The 21,260-nt window shown below is 40.8% G+C and overlaps 1 protein-coding gene across 5 annotated transcripts in view; it reads right to left on the reverse strand.

Annotated features, from left to right (window-relative positions):
• TMC1 (transmembrane channel like 1) overlaps positions 1-21,260 on the reverse strand; it is a 385,033-nt gene that overhangs the window by 162,038 nt on the left and 201,735 nt on the right. For 3 of the 5 annotated variants that reach the window (XM_044265893.1, XM_044265897.1, XM_044265896.1), the window contains exons 1-3: positions 12,542-13,007; positions 1,821-2,187; positions 1,571-1,673 (exon numbers count right to left, since the gene is read on the reverse strand). The gene's annotated coding sequence lies outside the window, so the exon portion shown is untranslated. Of the gene's footprint in view, positions 1-1,570; positions 1,674-1,820; positions 2,188-12,541; positions 13,008-21,260 lie in introns of those variants that run through there. The other 2 variants (XM_044265898.1, XM_044265894.1) reach the window with 2 other exon arrangements.

Below are 21,260 nucleotides of genomic sequence, written 5' to 3' on the forward strand. Positions count from 1 at the left end.
GACTTCCTAACCTATACCGCCAGGCCAAGTCTCTCTCCTGAGCTCCAGGCCTATAGAGCTGTTTACAGGACAACTGTATCAGTTACCTATTGCTACACAAATCTCCTCAAAATAGTGGTACAAATTCCTGACAGTGTTCTACTCCGAATCTGGAGGTCAACTGGGCTCAGCTAGCCAGTTCTCATTGCACTGAGGTCTCAGCAGTTGTGACCAGACAATGGCTGGGGCTGAGATCATCTCAGAGTCTTCTTCATTCACATGTCTATCACCCAGGTTGGAAGATCTGAATAGCTGAAGTCTTAAATTCTGGACCATTTCTCTCTACATGTATGTACGTGATCAGTCCATGTGGAGACTCGTCTACATGGCCAAGCTTCCAACCTGACAGTTGAGAGCTCGTGTTTGGAAGTGACATCCTCATGTTCAGAACTGATCTGACATCCACAGCCAGGCTACGTTATTCTCCTGCTGGACATAAACAATCTCATAGAATACTGACCTCAGACAAGGTTACTCTGAGACCATAAGATAAAATAAGACTGCTTCATAAAGTTGTTTAAGCACAGGTAAAATGCCACTATAACATCTATAAAATATCTGACCATAGATTTAGCCCCACTTTCTGAAAACATCCAGTCTGGCCCAATCTATGGCTTTTTTTTTTTTTTTTTTTTTAAGATTTTATTTGACAGAGAGAGAGCGCACGCGCACACAAGCAGAGGGAGGCGCAGAGAAATAGGGAGAAGCAAACTCCCTGCTAAAAGGGAGCCCTGATTAACCAGGGATAACCAGGGCCTTGATCCCTGGACAACCTGAGCCAAAGGCACACACTTAACTGAACCACCCAGGATCTCCCAAATCTATGCTTCCTTAAACCTTCCTCCAATCACCCAACCAAATCCCAAATTCTATAATGGGTCCTTTCTAACACCTTCTTCCTGAAACACCTCACAGTTCCCATGACGTTCATTCTTCCTTGCTACAAGTAATAAATGTAACCTGTTTAACTACAAAGGTGTTCCTGATGAACTTGAACTGAAGAGCACTGGCAGGTCCCAGAACAAGCATTTCCCAAGAAACCAGCAAGGCCTTTTCTAAACTAGCCTTGTGTATTACATAGCATCCTTTCTGCATGTTCCGAGGAAAAAAGATATGATGACCAGAGAATAGGAAGTCTAAAAAAGAGGTATGTGGATGAAACTATGGGAATGAAAAAAAAAGCCGAAGTCACATTAATGCCCACAGCAGAGCATACACCACGGAGGACACCCTCCATAACGATGTGCATTGGATGACTGATACTATGACTCTTAGCTAGCCCCCTCTTCAGACATCCCAGGGCCTATGCCAGAAGCCCACGCACAGTGGTCATAGTGCTGTAATTGAGGCCACCCGCGCTGAACAGGCTGGGTTCCCAACCTGTCAGCAAGAGAGTTTGATGCCAAGCCCTTGACATAGCACCATTCTTCGGGGAAAACTCACCAAGCCACCCGATAGAATATTAATTATATCAGAACCCAACTCTCTTGACAGCAGCTAGCAATTTGTCCTTACCCAAATCAACACGTACCTGGATACCCATTTGCCTTCTCTTCCTTCCAGTGCGTCTACCAACACCACCATCCAAGGGTACTGAGTGCTACAGAATTATTTGACGCATCCATATGGCATCCCTTAAAAATATAAATAAATAAACTTCTCATATCACTACCTGGCACGCCTGAAACTAATGCAACATTGCATGTCAACAACACTCGAATAAAAAAGAAAAATTTTTAAAAATATGGTGTCCCTTGCAATATCGCCCAAAACCAACTTACCGTGTGATGGCAAAGGAAGTGTAGTAATGCGTTCATTATCATGAAAGGCCAGGCTGGAGCTTGGCTGTAAAGGCAATTCATCGTTGAGGCTGAGTGGGGTTGAGTAGAAGCTGGTCTGCCTTCCCCTGTGCCTCGAGCCGGAGGTGCTCTACAGAAATGGCCAATGATTGCCGGTGGGTACAGAAGGATGAAAACGCTGGGAAGAAGTCTCTGATAGGGGGAAACGGCCGGAGGGTGCAGCTCAAGTTCCTCCTTAATACTGCTCCTGGGCTCTCAAAGACTCTGCCTGGAGAATGAAACCTAAAAGTGTCTTCCCGAAACTACTTCTTACAGCGCCCTCTGTTGATGAAACCGTCTATCCAGCTGGCTGGCCAAAAAAAAAAAAAAAAAAAATTCCCGATTAGACTTCGCTCCATTAACACAAAGCAAGACAAAGAAGGATGAATTTTCAGCTCAGAGACAATACTCTGCTAACCGGCACCTTGCAAGTTCTAACTAAAACCAAAACTATTATTGTAACTACATTATTGTTCTAGCTGAAACTATTATTAGCATTCGCATAATTTTCTTGTGGCTATCTTATGATTATGTTCCTTAGGATAAATTCCAGGAAGCAGAATTACTGAGTCCAAAGATTCAAACTTTTAAAATCTTTGGATATAGAGTAATAAAGCTTCTTTATCATGCTGTGCAAATTTATGTTCACTCCAGTAGAATATGAATATATAAAGAATAAGCACAGTCTGGGCACTTGTAGGAATGTGATCTTCTGGAACAAATGCTTGACAGCGAGTGAGCTAACGTAGCATGGACAGCTCCTCTTCCCTACTCATGTTCTTTGGAGTCTCACTAAGGTAATTTCCGTTTGTTTGTTTATTCAAATGGCTATCAAAGCAGAGGTAAACCTAAAATTCTAATGGGGGAAATGTTTTTTAAATGAAACATGAAAATATCAAGTAATAAGTATCAAGTAATATATTAATATCAAGTAATATAATACAATATACAAGTAATACTGATTCTTGAAAGAAATGTGATTCAAGAAAGCCAAAAAGCCATGTCTGCTTTTCGGAATTGAAATCGGGAAATGTTCAAGATGTCCCCTCACTGATGGCAAGGTTCTCTTCTGACACACTATCCCGCAGGGTTGCTGAGACGATCAGTAAGTAAATAAGCACGCAGGAGGAGACCATAAACAAGAGTTTTATTTCCTGAGAGCATTGATGTTCAATTGCTAAAAATCCAATCATATTATTTTTCATTTTGCCAAAGCTGTTTTCATTAAGGATGGAAAACACTTCTCGTGCCCAAGCTAAAAGTGTGTTACAATAAAATGTTAGGCCCCAATGACTATTAGTTACAGATTTGATGGTATTTCTTTCCAGCTTCTTAACTAATACCATTTGTCTTCTTTAACTGCTTTCACTGAAATAAACTCTCAATGCAGTGAGCAGAAGTGGAAGGCAATCAGGTATTACATGATCTTTGCATTTGTCTTTGTTTCCAATATACTTACTTTGTGTTAGCATTTGGGCAGTTACCCTGCCCAAGTTGTAATAAACCATTTGCACTGTCTTCGTCCTAAGACTCCTTGAAGCAAGGGTCCATTTTAGTAAACTCGATCTAGCATTGCACTCTGCACGCATAAGCTCCTAAAAAATCAGATGTTTCAGGGGCACTTGGGTGGCTGGGTCAGTTAAGCATCTGCCTTCAGCTCAGGTCATGACCTCAGGGTCCTGGGATGGAGCCCACGTCCCACATCAGGCTCCCTGCTCAGTGGGGAGTTTGCTTCTCCCTCTGCACTGGCCCCCTCCCCACCTTGTGCTCTCTTTCTCTCTCTCTAAAATAAATAAATCTTTTTTAAAACTTTAAAAAATAAATAAATAAAAAATCAGGTGTTGCAGACACAAATGTTTTCATATTTCAGGCAGGTATCATAAATTATTGAAGCAGGAATAATATAAAATAATAGGGATCCATGGGGGACATACCTAAAGGAATTTATATAAAATGAAATGAAATAAAATAAAATAGAACAGAATAAAATAAAACAAAACATACTCAGGGAAAAAAACTATAAGCTACATTAGACTATAAGACAGCCTGCTTATGACATCTGTATAAATCTTGCGTGAACTTAATTAGAAGCTGAAGTAGTGCTAAGAAAACTAAAAATCGATGAATCAAAGAAAATCAGGACTCAGGTCTGAGCCAGAAGTCCCACTGCTTCCAGCCTGGTCTCTATAACCCCTAGTTCACCCTCCATCTCCCTCCCACAGCCATGAGGCCATCACCTCCCCAGCCTCCTCATATCATTCTCCCTAGTGCAATGCATTTGAGGCCTTGATTTTTTTTTTCTTATGGTAAAACTCACATAACATAAAATACCCCATTTTCACACTTTAACGTGTAAAATCCAGTGGTAAGTTGCATATTCATAGTGTTTTCAACCATAACCACCATCTACTTCCAGAGCATTTTCATCACCCCAAAAGGAGACCCTACTCATTAAGCAGTCCTGCCCCACACTCCTTTTCCCAGACCCTGGCAATGACTGTTGGCTTTTTGTGAGAACTTTATTTTTACTTTCCGTTGCATGCTCAGCTCAGCCCACATTAAAAGAAAATCAGAGCAGAACTCAGGTCTGATAAGATGAGAAAACAGACACAGGGGACAGAATAAAACTCTCTGAGTTCCCAAGTTAGGGAAGCTTCATTAGATAATTTCCCCACTCAGGTTTCTTTCCTGTTCCCCATTGGGTGTTTCTCTTCTCTGTGCCCTAAATTGTGATCAATTATATTCTGTTGCCCCGCAAATACTTTCGGTTTATGTTTTGAGTCAGCTGAAAATGAATTTAAAATGCCTGGTATAAACACTCACGCATTCCATCCTATGCCAAAGGACTAGCCTTGGCTGACTCAGGACTGTTGATTGATGGTGTCAGTCTCCTTGGAAATCACTTGGAGACTTTTGAGAAGATCCCCCTGCAAGGCTGAATTTCTCTGAAATGCTGAATTGCCGGCTAGTTACACCAATGCATTGAAAATACCTCTTGAGGTGCAAGACAACCACTATAAATCTACATGAACCAGACCTTGAGTATCTTGGAGGTCAATCTTCAGTCACTCACTCGTCAGGCCATGGAACATTCACTTGTTCCAAACCTGGCCATTTTTCTCTAGCTCTGGGAGATAAGCAAAAAGATGTGTGTACACAAATATGAATATAGGTTAACTTCAAAGTAATACAGATGTAATTTTAAAACTAGAACCACACATTCTACTTTTGATTTTTTTCTTTGTTTTGCTTGGTAAAGATGGTCTTTGCTCATCTTTAAATTTAAAATAGTTGGGGCACCTTGGTGACATCTACCCTGGGTAGATGTTGTTAAACACCTACCTTTAGCTCAGGTCATGATCCCAGGGTCCTGTGATAGAGCCCCATGTTGAGCTCCCTGCTCTGCAGGAAGCGTGTTTCTCCCTCTCCCACTCCTCCTATTTGTGTTCCCTCTCTAGCTGTGTCTTTCTCTGTCAAATAAATAAAATCTTTTGAAAAATTAAATTAAATTAAATTTAAATTTAAAATGTTTACCTAGATCAGTAGTTTCTTACTCCAGGTATCAAAATTTGAACACAGGTATTATCTCTACTCTGAAAAATAAAATATCTTTCCATTCATATGCTATTGTTTTTTAAAAAAATTTGAATTTTTTTCTCATGCTAATGGATTAGAAGAATAAACATTGTTAAAATGTCTCTACTGTGTAGAGCAATCTACACTTTCAATGCAATTCCGATCAAAATTCCATCTGCCTTTTTCAAAGAGCTGGAACAAACAATCCTGAAATTTGTATGGAACCAGAAGAGACCCCGAATTGCTAAGGAAATGTTGAAAAAGAAAAACAAAACTGGGGGCATCGTGTTGCCTCATTTCAAGCTTTACTACAAAGCTGTGATCACCAAGACAGCATGGTACTGGCATAAAAACAGACACACAGACCAGCAGAACAGAGTAGAGAGCCCAGACATGGACCCTTAACTCTATGGTCAAATAATCTTCCACAAAGCAGGAAAAAACATACAGTAGAAAAAAGACAGTCTCTTCAATAAATGGTGCTAGGAAAATTGGACAGCTACATGTAGAAGAATGAAACTCGACCATTCTCTTACACCGTACACAAAGATAAACTCGAAATGGATAAAAGACCTCAGCATGAGGCAGGAATCCATCAGAATCCTAGAGGAGAACCCAGGCAGTAACCTCTTCGACATCGGCCACAGCAACTTCTTTTAAGATATAGTGAAAATGAACTTTGGGGACTTCATCGAGATCAAAAGCTTCTGCACAGCAAAGAAATAGTCAACAAAACAAAGAGGCAACCCACGGAATGGGAGAAGGTATTCGCAAATGACACTACAGACACAGGGTTGATATCCAAGATCTATAAAGAACTCCTCAAACTCAACACAAACAAAACAGATAATCACATCAAAAAATGGGCAGAAGACATGAACAGACACTTCTCCAAAGACGACATACAAATGACTAACAGACACATGAAAAAACGTTCATCATCATTAGCCATCAATGAGATTTAAATCAAAACCACATGAGATACCATCTTACACCAGTTAGAATGGCCAAAATTAACAAGACAGTAAACAACATGTATTGGAGAGGATGTGGAGAAAGTGGAACCCTCTTACACTGTTGATGGGAATGCAGCCGCTTTGAAAAACAGTGTGGAGATTTGTCCCAAAATTAAAAATTGAGCTACCTTATGACCCTGCAATTGCACTACTGGGTATTTACCCCAAAGATACAGATGTAGTGAAAAGAAGGGCCATCTGTACCCCAATGTTCATAGCAGCAATGGCCACAGTCACCAATGGTTCTTTGTGGAAAGAACCAAGATGCCCTTCAACAGACAAATGGATAAAGAAGGTATGGTCCATATATACTATGGAGTATTATGCCTCCATCAGAAAGGACAAATACCCAACTTTTGTATCAACATGGACGGGACTGGAAGAGATTATGCTGAGTGAAATAAGTCAAGCAGAGAGAGTCAATTATCATATGGTTTTGCTTATTTGTGGAGCATAAGGAATAACACAGAGGACATGGGGAGATGGAGAGGAGAAGTGAGATGGGGGAAATTGAAGAGGGAAATGAACCATGAGAGACTGTGGACTCTGAAAAACAATCTGAGGGTTTTAGAAGGGCAGGGGGTAGGAGGTTGTGTGAGCCTGGTGGTGGGTATTAAGGAGGGCATGTATTGCATGGAGCACTGGGTGTCATGCATAAACAATGAATTCTGGAAAAGAAATTTTAAAAATAGATAAAAATTTTTAAAAAGTTTGTTACATTATTTTTTTATATTTAGGAAATACAAAATTATTCAAGCTAACTATAGAAAATTGGAAAACAAAGAGAAGATAAATAAAATCACTTATAATCCTGCCACGCAGATATAGTGATTTCACTATGTGTTCATCCACTTTTCTTTCTCTCCATATTTATACATATATTATTTTGGCCAAACTGAAATATACTATAGGCATGATATTTTATAACCTGTATTTTTACATAATCGTGTATCTTAAACATTTTCTAAATCATGAATTATTTTTCTACAACAAGGTTTAAATGACATTCTCATGTGAGTACATATTATTTTCTAAGATTTAGATGGTTTTTAGTATTTTTAACAATGCTGCTATGAACATCTATGATGTGATTACATTCACATTACTGTGAATTAAGAACAGTTATTTTGGGGCGCCTGGGTGGCTCAGTGGGTTAAAGCCTCTGCCTTCGGCTCGGGTCATGATCCCAGGGTCCTGGGATCGAGCCCCACATGGGGCTCTCTGCTCTGCGGGGAGCCTACTAACTCCTCTCTCTCTGTCTGCCTCTCTGCCTACTTGTGATCTCTCTCTGTCAAATAAATAAATAAATCTTTAAAAAAAAAAAAAAAGAACAGTTATTTTGGGGGTCCCTGGGTAGTTCAGCTGGTTGAGCCTCTGACTCTTGGTTTCAGTTCAGGTCATGATCTAATGGGTTGTGAGACTGAGCCCCTCAGGGGGCTCCACACTCAGTGGGGGGGGTCTGCTTGAAAGATTCTCTCTCTCTCTTCCCCTGCCTCCCCTAGCTCTCTCATGCTATCTCTCTCTAAAATAAATTTATTTTCTTTTATTCATTTGTTTGTTTTAGAGAGAGAGAGCACAAGCAGGAGGAGCGGCAGGCAGAGGGAGAAGCAGGCTCACTGCTGAGCAAGTAGCCCGATGCGGAACTCCACCCTGGGACCCTGAGATCATGACTTGAGCTGAAGACAAACGCTTAACTGAATGAGCTACCCAGGTGCCCTAGCATTATGAATTTACGGTGATGTTTCAAATCCCAACCTATGATAATAGAGTTTTTACTAATTTCTTTAATTTTACACTTTTATGTTTTTCTTTACTCATACTGGACAAGCAAGCATTTTTCATGCCCAGAAAAAAAATAAAGTAAGAATAGTTCTTGAAAAAGAAAACACCCTCTATTTCTCTAATTTCTTGCTTAATCTTGTATATAATGTTGTTTAAATATGTAATACAAAATGAGACATAAGCTACTTATGACTGCAGTTCTTATATAAAAAAACTAGAAAACTTGACAAACTCAAAGCAAACAGGCTTACAATGCTAAGAACACTGAATTCAACAACACTAATTTAACTTGGCAGATAACAATAATGACCTTCCTAAAGTGGCGCCATTCCCTTCATTGTGACCATTGTACTGATTTGGGAGGAAGGGAGACAGGTTCTTTGGACTCTGCTTCCCCCCACCCTCCTGTGCCCGTCTTATGGTTTCATTTCTCACCACTTAACACTATTCAACTGACTGAAAACCGCAGCAGACCAGCTTCAATCCATCACTTGGTCTCAATTACAAACTAGGTTGACCTCTTTTCCCATATGTTCTTATTCAACAATTACAGATACTTTGCTTAGTACTAACGCAGCCCCCATTGTATGTCCGTACTCAGCTCTGAGGTTCAGTCTGATGATCCTAAACATTACATATAAACTGTAGGCATTATATGTAAATAGAAATAGAAATAGAAACATAAACAGGCACACACACACACACACACACACACACGCACACACACACTTTCATTTTCCCTTTCCCCAATGTTTCACACCTAATAAGCAGTGGAGCTGAGATTCAAACTCAGATCTCTCTGTTCCACTAGAACACCCAGACTAATATAGGCTGTGGCTTTTCATAACTTGAGGAAATGAAGGCAGAAGTGATCGATTGTGATGTGCTAGGAGGGGCCCGAGATCTGGATCTAGACAAGTGTAGCGAGCTCTACTCTGAGCTGGCCTTGTGAATCTGGACATGTTCCTGAACCTCTCTGGATTTCAGCTTCCTCATCTGTCATGTGAATGGGTTAGATCATGGCCCTTTACAGCTCCAAAATTCTGTTAATTGTCTATACCTGCCAAATACCCCTTTAACAAAGAGGAATGATTTATATGATAGTCTCCCTTTTTGCTGTGGAATTTCTATTGCCATCTAAACATCTAAACCAATGAAGTCAAAGAAGAACTGGGAAACTATTCCAAATTTGGAAAGTGTCTATTCCAAATAATTTAATACCAAAAGGATGACCATTTGATTGAAGGATATGATTTTAAAAAGACTATCACACTATCTTGGAATCCTGCTAAGAGTAGAAAAGACACTTTAGAAACCACTCAGAACAATCCTCATTTTACTGACACAAGTTTCTATGACTTCCCCAAAACCAAAGAGCTTGTTTGTACTATAAACAGATAATTTATTACTGGATTATTAATATCTAACTTACCATAATGCCCTCAAAATTACCTTCTCATATTCACTGCCAAAAGCATAGAGGAGGAAAGCGGTATAAAAAAAAGTGGTTAAGTATAGGCTGTGAAATTAAATTGCCAGTGTGCAAACTCCAACAGCAACACTTCCTGTGTGATGTTGAGATAATGATGTAATGCCTTCATACCTCAGGGTTCTCCATCTCTAAAATGAGGGTGACAGTCACTGTACATACCCCTCGGCTAATGAGGAGAATTAAAATACTAAACCATGTAAACTGTTTAGTATATTGCCTGGCACACAGGAGATACCAATATCAGCCAGGATTTTATATTAAATTGTGTATTAATACATTGGCTCAATTTGGTTGCATAAGAGCTTGTATTTCTTCCATTCATATTCAGGGTCAGAATTAGTCTAAACTGGTCTTACAGTTTGATCTTACAATCTTATAAGGATTGTCAATCTACAAATTAGGCAATGATAAAAGTGCCCACCAGGAAAACAGGAGCTCTAAAATTAATTTTAAGAATAAAAAGATATATGGCTGTTTTCCACTGCAGGATGCTAAAGTCAAGGCGTTCCCTTGAAGAGTTTGCAAAAATAACACTGATATCACATATAAGTAACAGCTCATCCACTGTTCTCCAAATTTTTGTTCCCCATTAAGCAGACTATGATTTGATTTTTGCCAGTGTATGGACATGGCTTTGCCATCACCATATTTAAGGGACAATGATTAAATCCTTTAACACAGTGTGTATGAATTTCAAAGACCTTCATGACTGTTTATCTCATCTTTATGGACCTTTAAACCTAATAGCTTTGGTTGCAATAAAAAAGTGATTTCCAAAAGTTAAGCATCTCTTCAAGGCCACTGCCAAGCTGTTCCCCTGATCAAAATTATGATGTCACCCAGACACAGAACTCATGTGTCCTTGTCTTCAACTTGTCCACTAATTGACAATGTGGGGGAGGGGAGGGCAAAATCTGTGTTCTGTCATTAAACAAGGACATTAGCCAAAAGAAGTATCAGTTCAGTTCAAGGAATACAAAGGTCGCAATTCTGCTCTGGTTTAGTAGTTTGGGGATAATATATAGGTTCATTTAAAACTCACAGTACAATAAGTCATGTCAGATTTATCCCTCCCTCTGCTTCCCCTTTTGAAATGTTAAGGTGGTCAGTCTGAAACACAGAGGCCTGGATGATTATAATCGTAAGAACCAGCTCAGGGCCACATTCCCCTGATATCCCTTTCCTAACCATTCATTTTCCCGACTGTCATTTTCCTTCCCTTTCCCTGTGAATAAAACGGCCCACCTCTCCTAACTCTTGAGACCTTCATTAATGGCCTCTCTCTCCACTAGCCCACCCGCTGACTTGCACACAAAGACAACACACCTTCTTTCTCAGGCTCCGCTGTTCTGCCTGACCTCCACCCACCTACAAACTTACACCACGTTCATAATTGTTCCTTTGGACCAAATGTAACCCTTTCACCAGGCGGCCTTACTCTTCACTAGCAAGCCAAGGAAATCCAAGACAAAGCTTCAGGATACACAGACAGATACAATTTTGCTCAAAGAGGCATAAACACTTTCACTACCTATCCAAAAGACACTTGGGAGCAAAAAGATTAAGTTAAGGTAGATTAATATGCCTAATGATTTGAAGGATGAAAAATTTGGTGAGGGCACCATCACATTTCCTTTAAACGCAGTGTATCTGTTTTCTAAGAAGTACTGTAAAAGGACGTTGAAATTGGAGCCAGGAAAAAAAAAAAACAGCTATAGAATTAATTCTGTGATGCTTTTCATTGAGTCACATTGACATGGGAAGCAAACTGACAATCTACTTAACCTCAAGACCAAATTTCTCAACCTCAGGAAGGCTGGTGTTTTAGGCAGAGTAATTGTTTGTTGTGGGGAGTGGCCCTGTGTAGAAAAGTTAGTGGCATCCCCTTCCTCCAGCTGTGATGATCAAAAATGTCCCCAGACATTGCCAAACATCCCCTAGGGGGCAAAATGTTCCCAGATTGAGAACCACTCTCATAGACTGGACAAAAGACTGCTTGTTACAGATCTAGGATCCGTCAAACTGCAGCCGGTATAGGGCAAAAGGAAAACCCACTCCTGATCTTTGTAAATAAAGTTTTATTGAAACACAGTCATGCTCCTTTATTTATTTAACATCCCTGGGTGCTTCCTCTCGAAAACAGCAGAGTCTGGGAGTGGGGACATTGTGTGATACTGTATGACCTGCACAACCAAAAATATTTACTATCTGGTTCTTCAGAGGAAGTTTGCCAACCTCTGTCCTAGTCTACTGGTTCCAAGCATCTTTTTAGTGATGACGACTTTTTATAATGAAATCTTATATAAAACTTGTGTCAGACAGGCTCCAGATGGAACATTCAGCTCGGGTAATTTGAGGAAGTAAAGCATATGCAGAGTAAGTAACACAGGCAATTTCAAAGGTGTGGCACAGTACAGAGAAATCACAAAGGGCTAAGAGGCTGGGTGTTCTTACCACCTGGAGGCCGGAAGGGGAGAGAGTGAGACGACTCTGCAGGAAGGGAACCAGAGGAATAAACGTCTCCCTCACATTTCCCTCCCTCCTGTCTCACACGTGTGTCCCCTAGCAGCCCAATCAAACTGAAGCCAGAGTACAAGATAACTCACTGAAGTTATCTGACCTTACAGGTCAGTCTCCCAGGTCACAGATGGAGAGTGGCGCCTGGGGGGGGGGGGGGACAAAAAATACCCAGCCTAGAGCCCTAATGACTGAAGCTGATCAAAGTCAAGTATCTATGATGATTTAGTAGGGGAAGATACTATGATCAGCACAGCCTGGCGTGGCTCTGACGTACTTACCAAGTTGAAACACGGATCACACTTTGAAAATCCTCTTCTGACTCCTCTGCTGGCCTTCTCACTTCATTTGCCTCCTTTCTGAAACAAAATCCCAGAGTCAGATATGTCAATGCTGTTTTTTCCTAACAAGCTGCAATCCTTAAACCCATTGCCACCGTTTAAACCTTCAAACCCAAGTACCAGACAGGCCCCTCCTATGCCTCCCAGCCCTCCACCTCCTCTGCTCAGTCCTCAAATTGCTGAACACTGATAGAAACATTTTAAATACCCTGATTTCTGAATCCACGTCAACGTCATCGTATCAGGGCGACAGCCGGAGTCCGTTTGCTCAGCTTCCGGTGACTTTCAGTCCTCAACAAAAACTGAGCTCAGTATCTTAATCACCAAATCTGATAGGCTTTTCCCAATCTCATCAGTCTTCACCTCTCTGGAACAGTCTTGACCTCATCTTTTCTTTTTTTTTTTTTTTTTTTTTTAAGATTTTATTTATTTATTTGGCAGAGAGAGATCACAAGTAGGCAGAGAGGCAGGCAGAGAGAGAGAGGAGGAAGCAGGCTCCCCGCCGAGCGGAAAGCCCCATGTGGGACTCGATCCCAGAACCCTGAGATCATGACCCGAGCCGAAGGCAGCAGCCTGACCTCATCTTTTCATTCCTGACTGACTTCCTTCGGCTTCCATAGCACCATATAGTCTAGGATATATTTTTTTTTAAGTCTAGGATTTTTTTTTAAAGATTTTATTTATTTATTTGACAGAGAGAGATCACAAGTAGGCAGAGAGGCAGACAGAGAGAGAGGGGGAAGCAAGCTCTCCACTGAGCAGAGAGCCCGATGCGGGGCTCGATCCCAGGATGCTGAGATCATGACCTGAGCCGAAGGCAGAGGCTTAACCCACTGAGCCACCCAGGTGCCCCTAGTCTGGGATTTTTAACTCATACCTTGACCACCTCTTTTTTTTTTTCCATTTAAATTCAGTTAATTAACATATAGTGTATTATTGTTTCAGAGGTAGAGTTCAGTGATTCATCAGCTGCATACAACACCCTGTGCTCATTATATCACACGCCTGCCTTAATGCCCATCACGCAGTTACCCCATCCCTCCAACCCCTTCCCTCTGGCAACCCTGTTTATTTCCTGTAGTTAAGAGTCTCTCGGTTTGTCTGCCCCTCTGATTTCATCTTATTTTATTTTCTCTTTCCTTTCTCTATGTTTCTCTGTTTTGTTTCTTAAATTGCACATTTGAGTGAAATCATATGATAATCGTCTTTCTCTGATTGGGAAAACACCCTCTAGGTCTATCTATGTCATTGCAAATGGTAAGATTTTATTTTCCTGATGGCTGAGTAATATTCCATTGTATATATAAACCACATCTTCTTTACTCATTCATCTGTCAATGGACATCTGGGCTCTTTCCATGGTCTGGCTATTGCGGACATTGCTGCTATAAACATTGGGGTGCAGATGTCCCCTCAGATCATTATGTATCCTTTGGGCAAATCCCCAGTAGTGCAATTGCTGGTTTGTAGGGCAGCTCTATTGTTTACTTTTTGAGGACCCGCCATACTGTCCTCCAGAGTGGCTGCACCAGCTCCTTTGCACGTACTTCTGATTGAAGGAAAAATTTTTCTCCAAAGGACCTAATAATAAATCATGCCCCCAACAATACAAGGAAAGCAAATAAAACAAGCAGTTTCAGAAGGTTATGTCTTGTAGAATACCAGTAACGTTTCCTGGAGAATTAAAAATCTTGTGAATAAGTAGTTTTCCACACAATTAGTAAATAACAAGATACCATTTCCCTCCAAACCTTCTTATGTTACTCATTTCTCTTAATGCTCCCATTTACTCAGATTTGAATCCTCAGATTGAGGAAATAATGGAACTTTGAGACTTGGAAGAAGCTTCAAAGTCATCTACTTCAATTTTGTCATTCTGCAGATGAGAATTAACTTCCTGTGGCCTTTGCCTTGGTATGGCTTCTAAAGAAATGTTCTAGCCCCTCTTTTTTTTTTTTTTTTTTTTAAGATTTTACTTATTTATTTGACAGACAGATCACAAGCTGGCAGAGAGGCAGGCAGGAAGAGAGGAAGGGAAGCAGGCTCCCTGCCAAGCAGAGAGCCCGATATGGGACTCAATCCCAGGACCCTGGGATCATGACTTGAGCCGAAGGCAGAAGCTTTAACCCACTGAGCCACCCAGGCGCCCCTAGTCCTTGTGATAGTTTTGTGTCAGCTTGACTGGGCCACAGGCACCAAGACATCTGGTCAGACATGAGCAGGGATGTGTTAGATGGTGTTTCTGGTCTCTCTGATGTTTTGAATCAATAGACTGAATAAAGCAGTTGCCTTCCCTAACATGGGTGGGCCTCATCCCATCAGTTAAAAGTCTAAATAGAACAAAAAATGCTGAATAAGAGAGAATTCCTTCCGCCTGGCTACCTTGAAGCTGAGACATGGGTTTTTTGCCACCTTCAGACTCAAAGGGAAACATTGGCCCTTCCTGAGCCTTGAGCCTGCCAGCCTTCAGTCGGGAGATAGACCATCCCTGGGCTCCCCAGCTTGCCAGCTATAGAGCTTGGGACTCATCAGGCCCCATAATCATGTGAGCCAATTCCTTATATTAAATTATATCACCATCTCTATATGTGTATGTGTGTGTGTGTATGATTTATATATAAGCAGTATAAGCTGCTTGAATCTGAATATTGACTCTGGCATTGACAAGTTACAAGAACTTGAGCAATGTGTTCAATCTCTGTTCTTCAGCTTTCTCCTATGTAAAATGGGAAAAACATCTGCTTCACGCAGTAGTGAAGATTACATGAGTCAGTGCATACAAAATGCTTAGACTAGGGTCTGGCCAAAGGGCATGTTGAAAAAATACTAGTTGTTTCTCCTCCTTCTCTTCCTCATTATTATTCATCCATTCATCTGTCGGTCCCTCCCTCCCTCCCTCCCTCCCTTTTATCTCCAACTGTAGAGACAGAAAAAGATCTCCATGGAGGGCAGGAGAGGGAAAGGGACAAAGGCACACGGGGAGAGAAAACCGGAAACCTTAATAACTGTAGTTTCATCATATTTGGAATTCATGATTAACCCTTGCAATCTTTGAATACCTAGCCAGTTTAATTACCACCGCTGTTTCATGTACTTCTTTTGTACATGTTTTTTGCTTCACTGAAAATATTTCCCCCAAAAGTTCCTGTTGCCTCACCTGGTGAACCCCTCCCTGTCAAGTCTACTGATCAGGAAGTCTTCCCTAGAGAGGTCCCTACTCTCACGCCTGCAGAGGGCACCACCACGCCCTCTAAACTACCGTTCTTCACTATACTCCTGTCACAGAATGGTGATGCTTAATTTTTGTACCGTATCTGTTGACTCTACTACTCAGTGAATTGAGGCCGGAACCCCACTTTGCATACCTACCTAGCACGTGATAGACATCCTATAAGTTCTTGTTGACTGAGTAAGTCGATGGATGAATAAAATGGGAAAAAATCCACTTGGCACCTACAGAGTTGGAACTTCTAACAGTATACCCTGCTGGATATTTCAAACTTGGTTTTGAAAATATTGGACTAAGACTCAAGACTATTAGTCAGGGTTCTCCACAGAAACAGGACCAGTAAGATATTCTAGAAAATATAAACTAAACTATACTGACAGAAAGCAGATCAGTGTTTGCCTAATAGAGCAAACTTTTGGGGGGTGGCAGAAATGTTCTGGATATTGATCACGGTAGTGGTTTCACAGAATATACACTTGTCAAAATTCACTGACGTGTACCTTTTAAAATTTATTATATTTTAAAATTCCCTGTTCCACACTTTTTATCTCTGTGACTTACTTATTTTGTAGCTGGAAGTTTATACCTTTTAAATACTTAGAGTTTATTATATGTAAATCATATCCAAATAAAATTGATTTAAATTTATTGAAACCTAAAAAACAAAAAACATAGGCATTTTAGCATTAGAGGCTGGACTTGACTACTAAGATTTAAGATACACCTGAGGGCACTAATCTTCACAACATTTACAAATTTGTTTGACAAAGAACTTCAAAAGTCTCTTTGATAAAAATAACTCAGCCCCAGAAAGCATAATCTTTATCACAGTCACTAAAAATACTTTAATGTCATATTCCATGAACTGATCAGAATACTTTAAGTAACATAAATACACAAATTTTTTCCAATACATGAATTTTTAAAAAATATTTTATTGATTTATTTAACAGAGAGAGACAGAGAGGCAGGCAGGGGAGGGGGGGAAGCAGACTCCCCGCTGAGCAGAGAGCCCGATGTGGGACTCGATCCCAGGACCCTGAGATCATGACCTGAGCTGAAGGTAGAGGTTTAACCCACTGAGCCACCCAGGTGCCCCAGAATACATGAGTTTTTATTTTTGGTACAACTATGGTAGCCAGCCTCAAAGATGACCACCAACGATTCCATCTCCTGGTATTCATACTCTTGTATGGCCCTCTCCCACATTTTACCAGGGCTGGTCAGCCTGACTAATAGAATATGCAGAAGTGATGGTCCTAAAATTAGATTGTAAAAAGACTGAATATCCCCTCTTGGGTGCTCTTTCTCCCTCTCCCCCTTTCCTTCTAAGATCACTAGCTCTGGGAGAAGCCAGTGGCCATGTCATGACATCAGTTGGCTTGCCTTCGGAGAAGCCCACATGGCAGGAACTGAAATCCCTGCCTATCAGCCAGCAAGGAACTGTGAGGCCTTCCAGTAACCACAGGAGGGAGCTTGGAAGGTCATCCGGCCCCAGCCAGTCTGTCAGATGCAACGGCAGCCCCCGTCAACAGCGGTCTACAACCTCGTGAAAGATTGTTGTGGACTTAATTGTGTCTCCTCAAAATTCATATGTTGAAGTCCTAATTCCCATTACCTCAATAGGTGACTGCATTTGGAGAGGGCCTTCAAAGAGGCCCTTAAATTAAAATGAGGCCATTAGGGTGGAACCTAATCTAATCCCAGCGGTATCCTCATAAGAGGAGGTGATTTGCGCTCAAAAAGAAACAGCAGGGGCGCCTGGGTAGCTCAGTGGGTTAAAGCCTCTGCCTTCAGTTCAGGTCATGATCCCAGGGTCCTCGAATCGAGCCCCATATCGGGCTCTCTGCTCAGCAGGGAGCCTGCTTCCTCCTCTCTTTCTCTGCCTGCCTCTCTGCCTACTTGTGCTCTGTCTGTCAAATGAATAAAATCCTTAAAAAAAAGAGAGAGAGAAAGAAAGAATGAAACAGCAAGGTCAGTGTGCACAGGGCGTGGCCATGTGAAATAGTATGGAAATGGTGGCCATCCACAAGCCAAGGAGAAAGGCCTCAGAGAAAACCAACCCTGTAAGCACCTTGATCTTAGACTTTTAGGCCCCAGACCATTAGAAAATAAGCTTCTATTATTTGAGCTACTCAATCTATGGTATTTTGTTATGACAGCTTTCGCAAATGAGCGCAGAGACCCAAGCCAGAATCACCCAGATAAGCTGCTCCTGGATTCCTGACCTACAAAAACTGTGAGGTAATAAATGATGGCTTAAGCTGCTAAATTTGGGGGTAATTTGTTAGTCAACAATAGATAAGTAAGACATCACCTAATTACTTGACTTCCTTGAGACAGGGTGACAAGTGATTTGCCTTTCTAAATCTGTGTTGTGATTAAATGCTGTATTGTTTTTGGAATATGTTACAAATATTTGTCTTGTTGTCTGAACTGTCCAGAAACTATTTGTTTGTGGAGTCTGTTATTTCCATCCACATTATTTAATTTTAAAGGGAAGAAAACAGTATATAAATAATGATTAAAAGATATGTACTTTAAAAATAATCTCTTTTACAAAATTTTCCCTCAACACTTGTTGCCTATTTTCTTTTTTTAAAATTGAGCTATAATTGACATATAACATTGTGCAAGTTTAAGGTGTACGTGTATTGATTTGATACACTTGTATTGCCGTATGACTGCCGCCACGACTAACCCCACCATCATGTCACATAATCATCATTCCTTTTCTGTGACAAGAACATTTAAGATCTAGTCTCCTTTTTTTTTTTTTTTAAAGATTTTGTTTATTTATTTGACAGAGATCACAAGTAGGCAGAGAGGCAGGTGGCGGGGTGGGGGGCGGGGGGGAGGAACAGGCTCCTCGCCGAGCAGAGAGCCCGATGAGGGGCTCGACCCCAGGACCCTGGGATTATGACCTGAGCTGAAGGCAGAGGCCCAACCCACTGAGCCACCCAGGTACCCCAAGATCTAGTCTCTTAAAAACTTACAAATACAGTTTGGTTCACTGTAATCACAATGCTGTGTATGATATCCCCCACAATTTATTTATATTGTAAGTGCAAGTTTGTACCCTTTGACCAACATCCCCAGTTCCCCTGTCCTTAGCTCCTGGCAACCACCATTCTACTGTTTCTATGGGTCTTTTTTAATTTTTTTTTTAAAGATTTTTATTTATTTATTTATTTGACAGACAGAGACCACAAGTAGGCAGAGAGGCAGGCAGAGAGAGAGGAGGAAGGAGGCTCCTCGCTGAGTAGAGAGCCCGATGTGGGGCTTGATCCCAGGACCCTGAGATCATGACCTGAGCCGAAGGCAGAGGCTTAACCCACTGAGTCACCCAGGCATCCGATTAATTTCTTGAAGTTAGTTTAATTTCTCAGTGAGTAATTCAGACTTTGCAATGTCTTCTCTTGTTGTCTTAACTGTCCAGAAACTATAATGTGTCTTCATGTGTGAAAATTGGCATTAAATTAAAAGCATATTGAGCATTAATGTTTTCTCCTTGATAATGAGATTATAATTACAGGAAACTTTATTGCCAAGTGATGATAGCCCTTCCTCCCATTATATTCTGGGAAGATAGCTTTAAAATGAAACATGACCTCAATGGGAAAAAGCTTGCAGCCTTCCCGTTGAGATCAGGAACATGACAAGGATGCCCACTCTTACCACTCTTGTTCAACATAGTATTAGAAGTCCTAGCAATAGCAATCAGACAACAAAGAGAAATAAAAGGTATCCAAATTGGCAATGAAGAAGTCAAACTCTCTCTCTTCGCAGATGACATGATTCTTTATATGGAAAACCCAAAAGACTCCACCCCCAAACTACTAGAACTCATACAGCAATTCAATGACGTGGCAGGATACAAAGTCAATGTACAGAAATCAGTGGCTTTCTTATAGACTAACAATGAAAACATAGAAAGGGAAATTAGAGAATCGATTCCATTTACTATAGCACCAAGAACCATAAGATACCTGGGAATAAACCAAACCAAAGAGGTAAAGGATCTGTATTCGAGGAACTACAGAACACTCATGAAAGAAATTGAAGAAGACACAAAAAGATGGAAGACCATTCCATGCTCTTGGATCGGAAAAATAAACATTGCTAAAATGTCTATACTGCCTAGAGCAATCTATACTTTTTTTTTTTAATGTTTTTTTTTCCAATTTATATATTATCAGAAAAACAGTATTCATTATTTTTTCACCACACCCAGTGCTCCATGCAAGCCGTGCCCTCTATAATCCCCACCACCTGGTACCCCAACCTCCCACCCCCCCGCCACTTCAAACCCCTCAGACTGTGTAAGGTGATATCTCAATGTGGTTTTAATTTGAATCTCCCTGAGGGCTAATGATGATGAGCATTTTTTCATGTGTCTGATAGCCATTTGTATGTCTTCATTGGAGAAGTGTCTGTTCATATCTTCTGCCCATTTTTAGATGTGTTTGTCTGTTTCGTGTGGGTTGAGTTTGAGGAGTTCATTATAGATCCTGGATATCAACCTCGACCACTCTCTTACACCGTACACAAAGATCAACTCAAAATGGATAAAAGACCTCAATGTGAGACAGGAATCCATCAGAATCTTAGAGGAGAACATAGGCAGTAATCTCTTTGATATCAGCCACAGCAACTTCTTTCAAGATATGTCTCCAAAGGCAAAGGAAACAAAAGTGAAAATAAACTTCTGGGACTTCATCAAAATCAAAAGCTTCTGCACAGCAAAGGAAACAGTCAAAAAAACAAAGAGGCAACCCACGGAATGGGAGAAGATATTTGCAAATGACAGTACAGGCAATCTATACTTTTAATGCCATTCCGATCAAAATTCCAATGGTATTCTTCAAAGAGCTGGAGCAAATAATCCAAAAATTTGTATGGAACCAGAAGAGACCCCGAATCGCTAAGGAAATGTTGAAAAACAAAAATAAAACTGGGGGCATCAAGCTACCTGATTTCAAGCTTTACTACAAAGCTGTGATCACCAAGACAGCATGGAACTGGCATAAAAACAGACACATAGACCAGTGGAACAGAGTAGAGAGGCCAGATATGGACCCTCAACTCTATGGGCAAATAATCTTCAACAAAGCAGGAAAAAATATACAGTGGAAAAAAGACAGTCTCTTCAATAAATGGTGCTGGGAAAACTGGGCAGCTATATGTAGAAGAATGAAACTCAACCATTCTCTTACACTGTACACAAAGATAAACTCAAAATGGATAAAAGACCTCAACGTGAGACAGGAATCCATCAGAATCCTAGAGGAGAACATAGGCAGTAATCTCTTTGATATCAGCCACAGCAACTTCTTTCAAGATATGCAAAAGCAAAGGAAACAAAAACGAAAATAAACTTTTGGGACTTCATCAAAATCAAAAGCTTCTGCACAGAAGTCATTCATCAAA

Source organism: Neovison vison, chromosome 9, assembly GCF_020171115.1.
Source record: "Neovison vison isolate M4711 chromosome 9, ASM_NN_V1, whole genome shotgun sequence".
NCBI classification, from domain to species: domain Eukaryota; kingdom Metazoa; phylum Chordata; class Mammalia; order Carnivora; family Mustelidae; genus Neogale; species Neogale vison.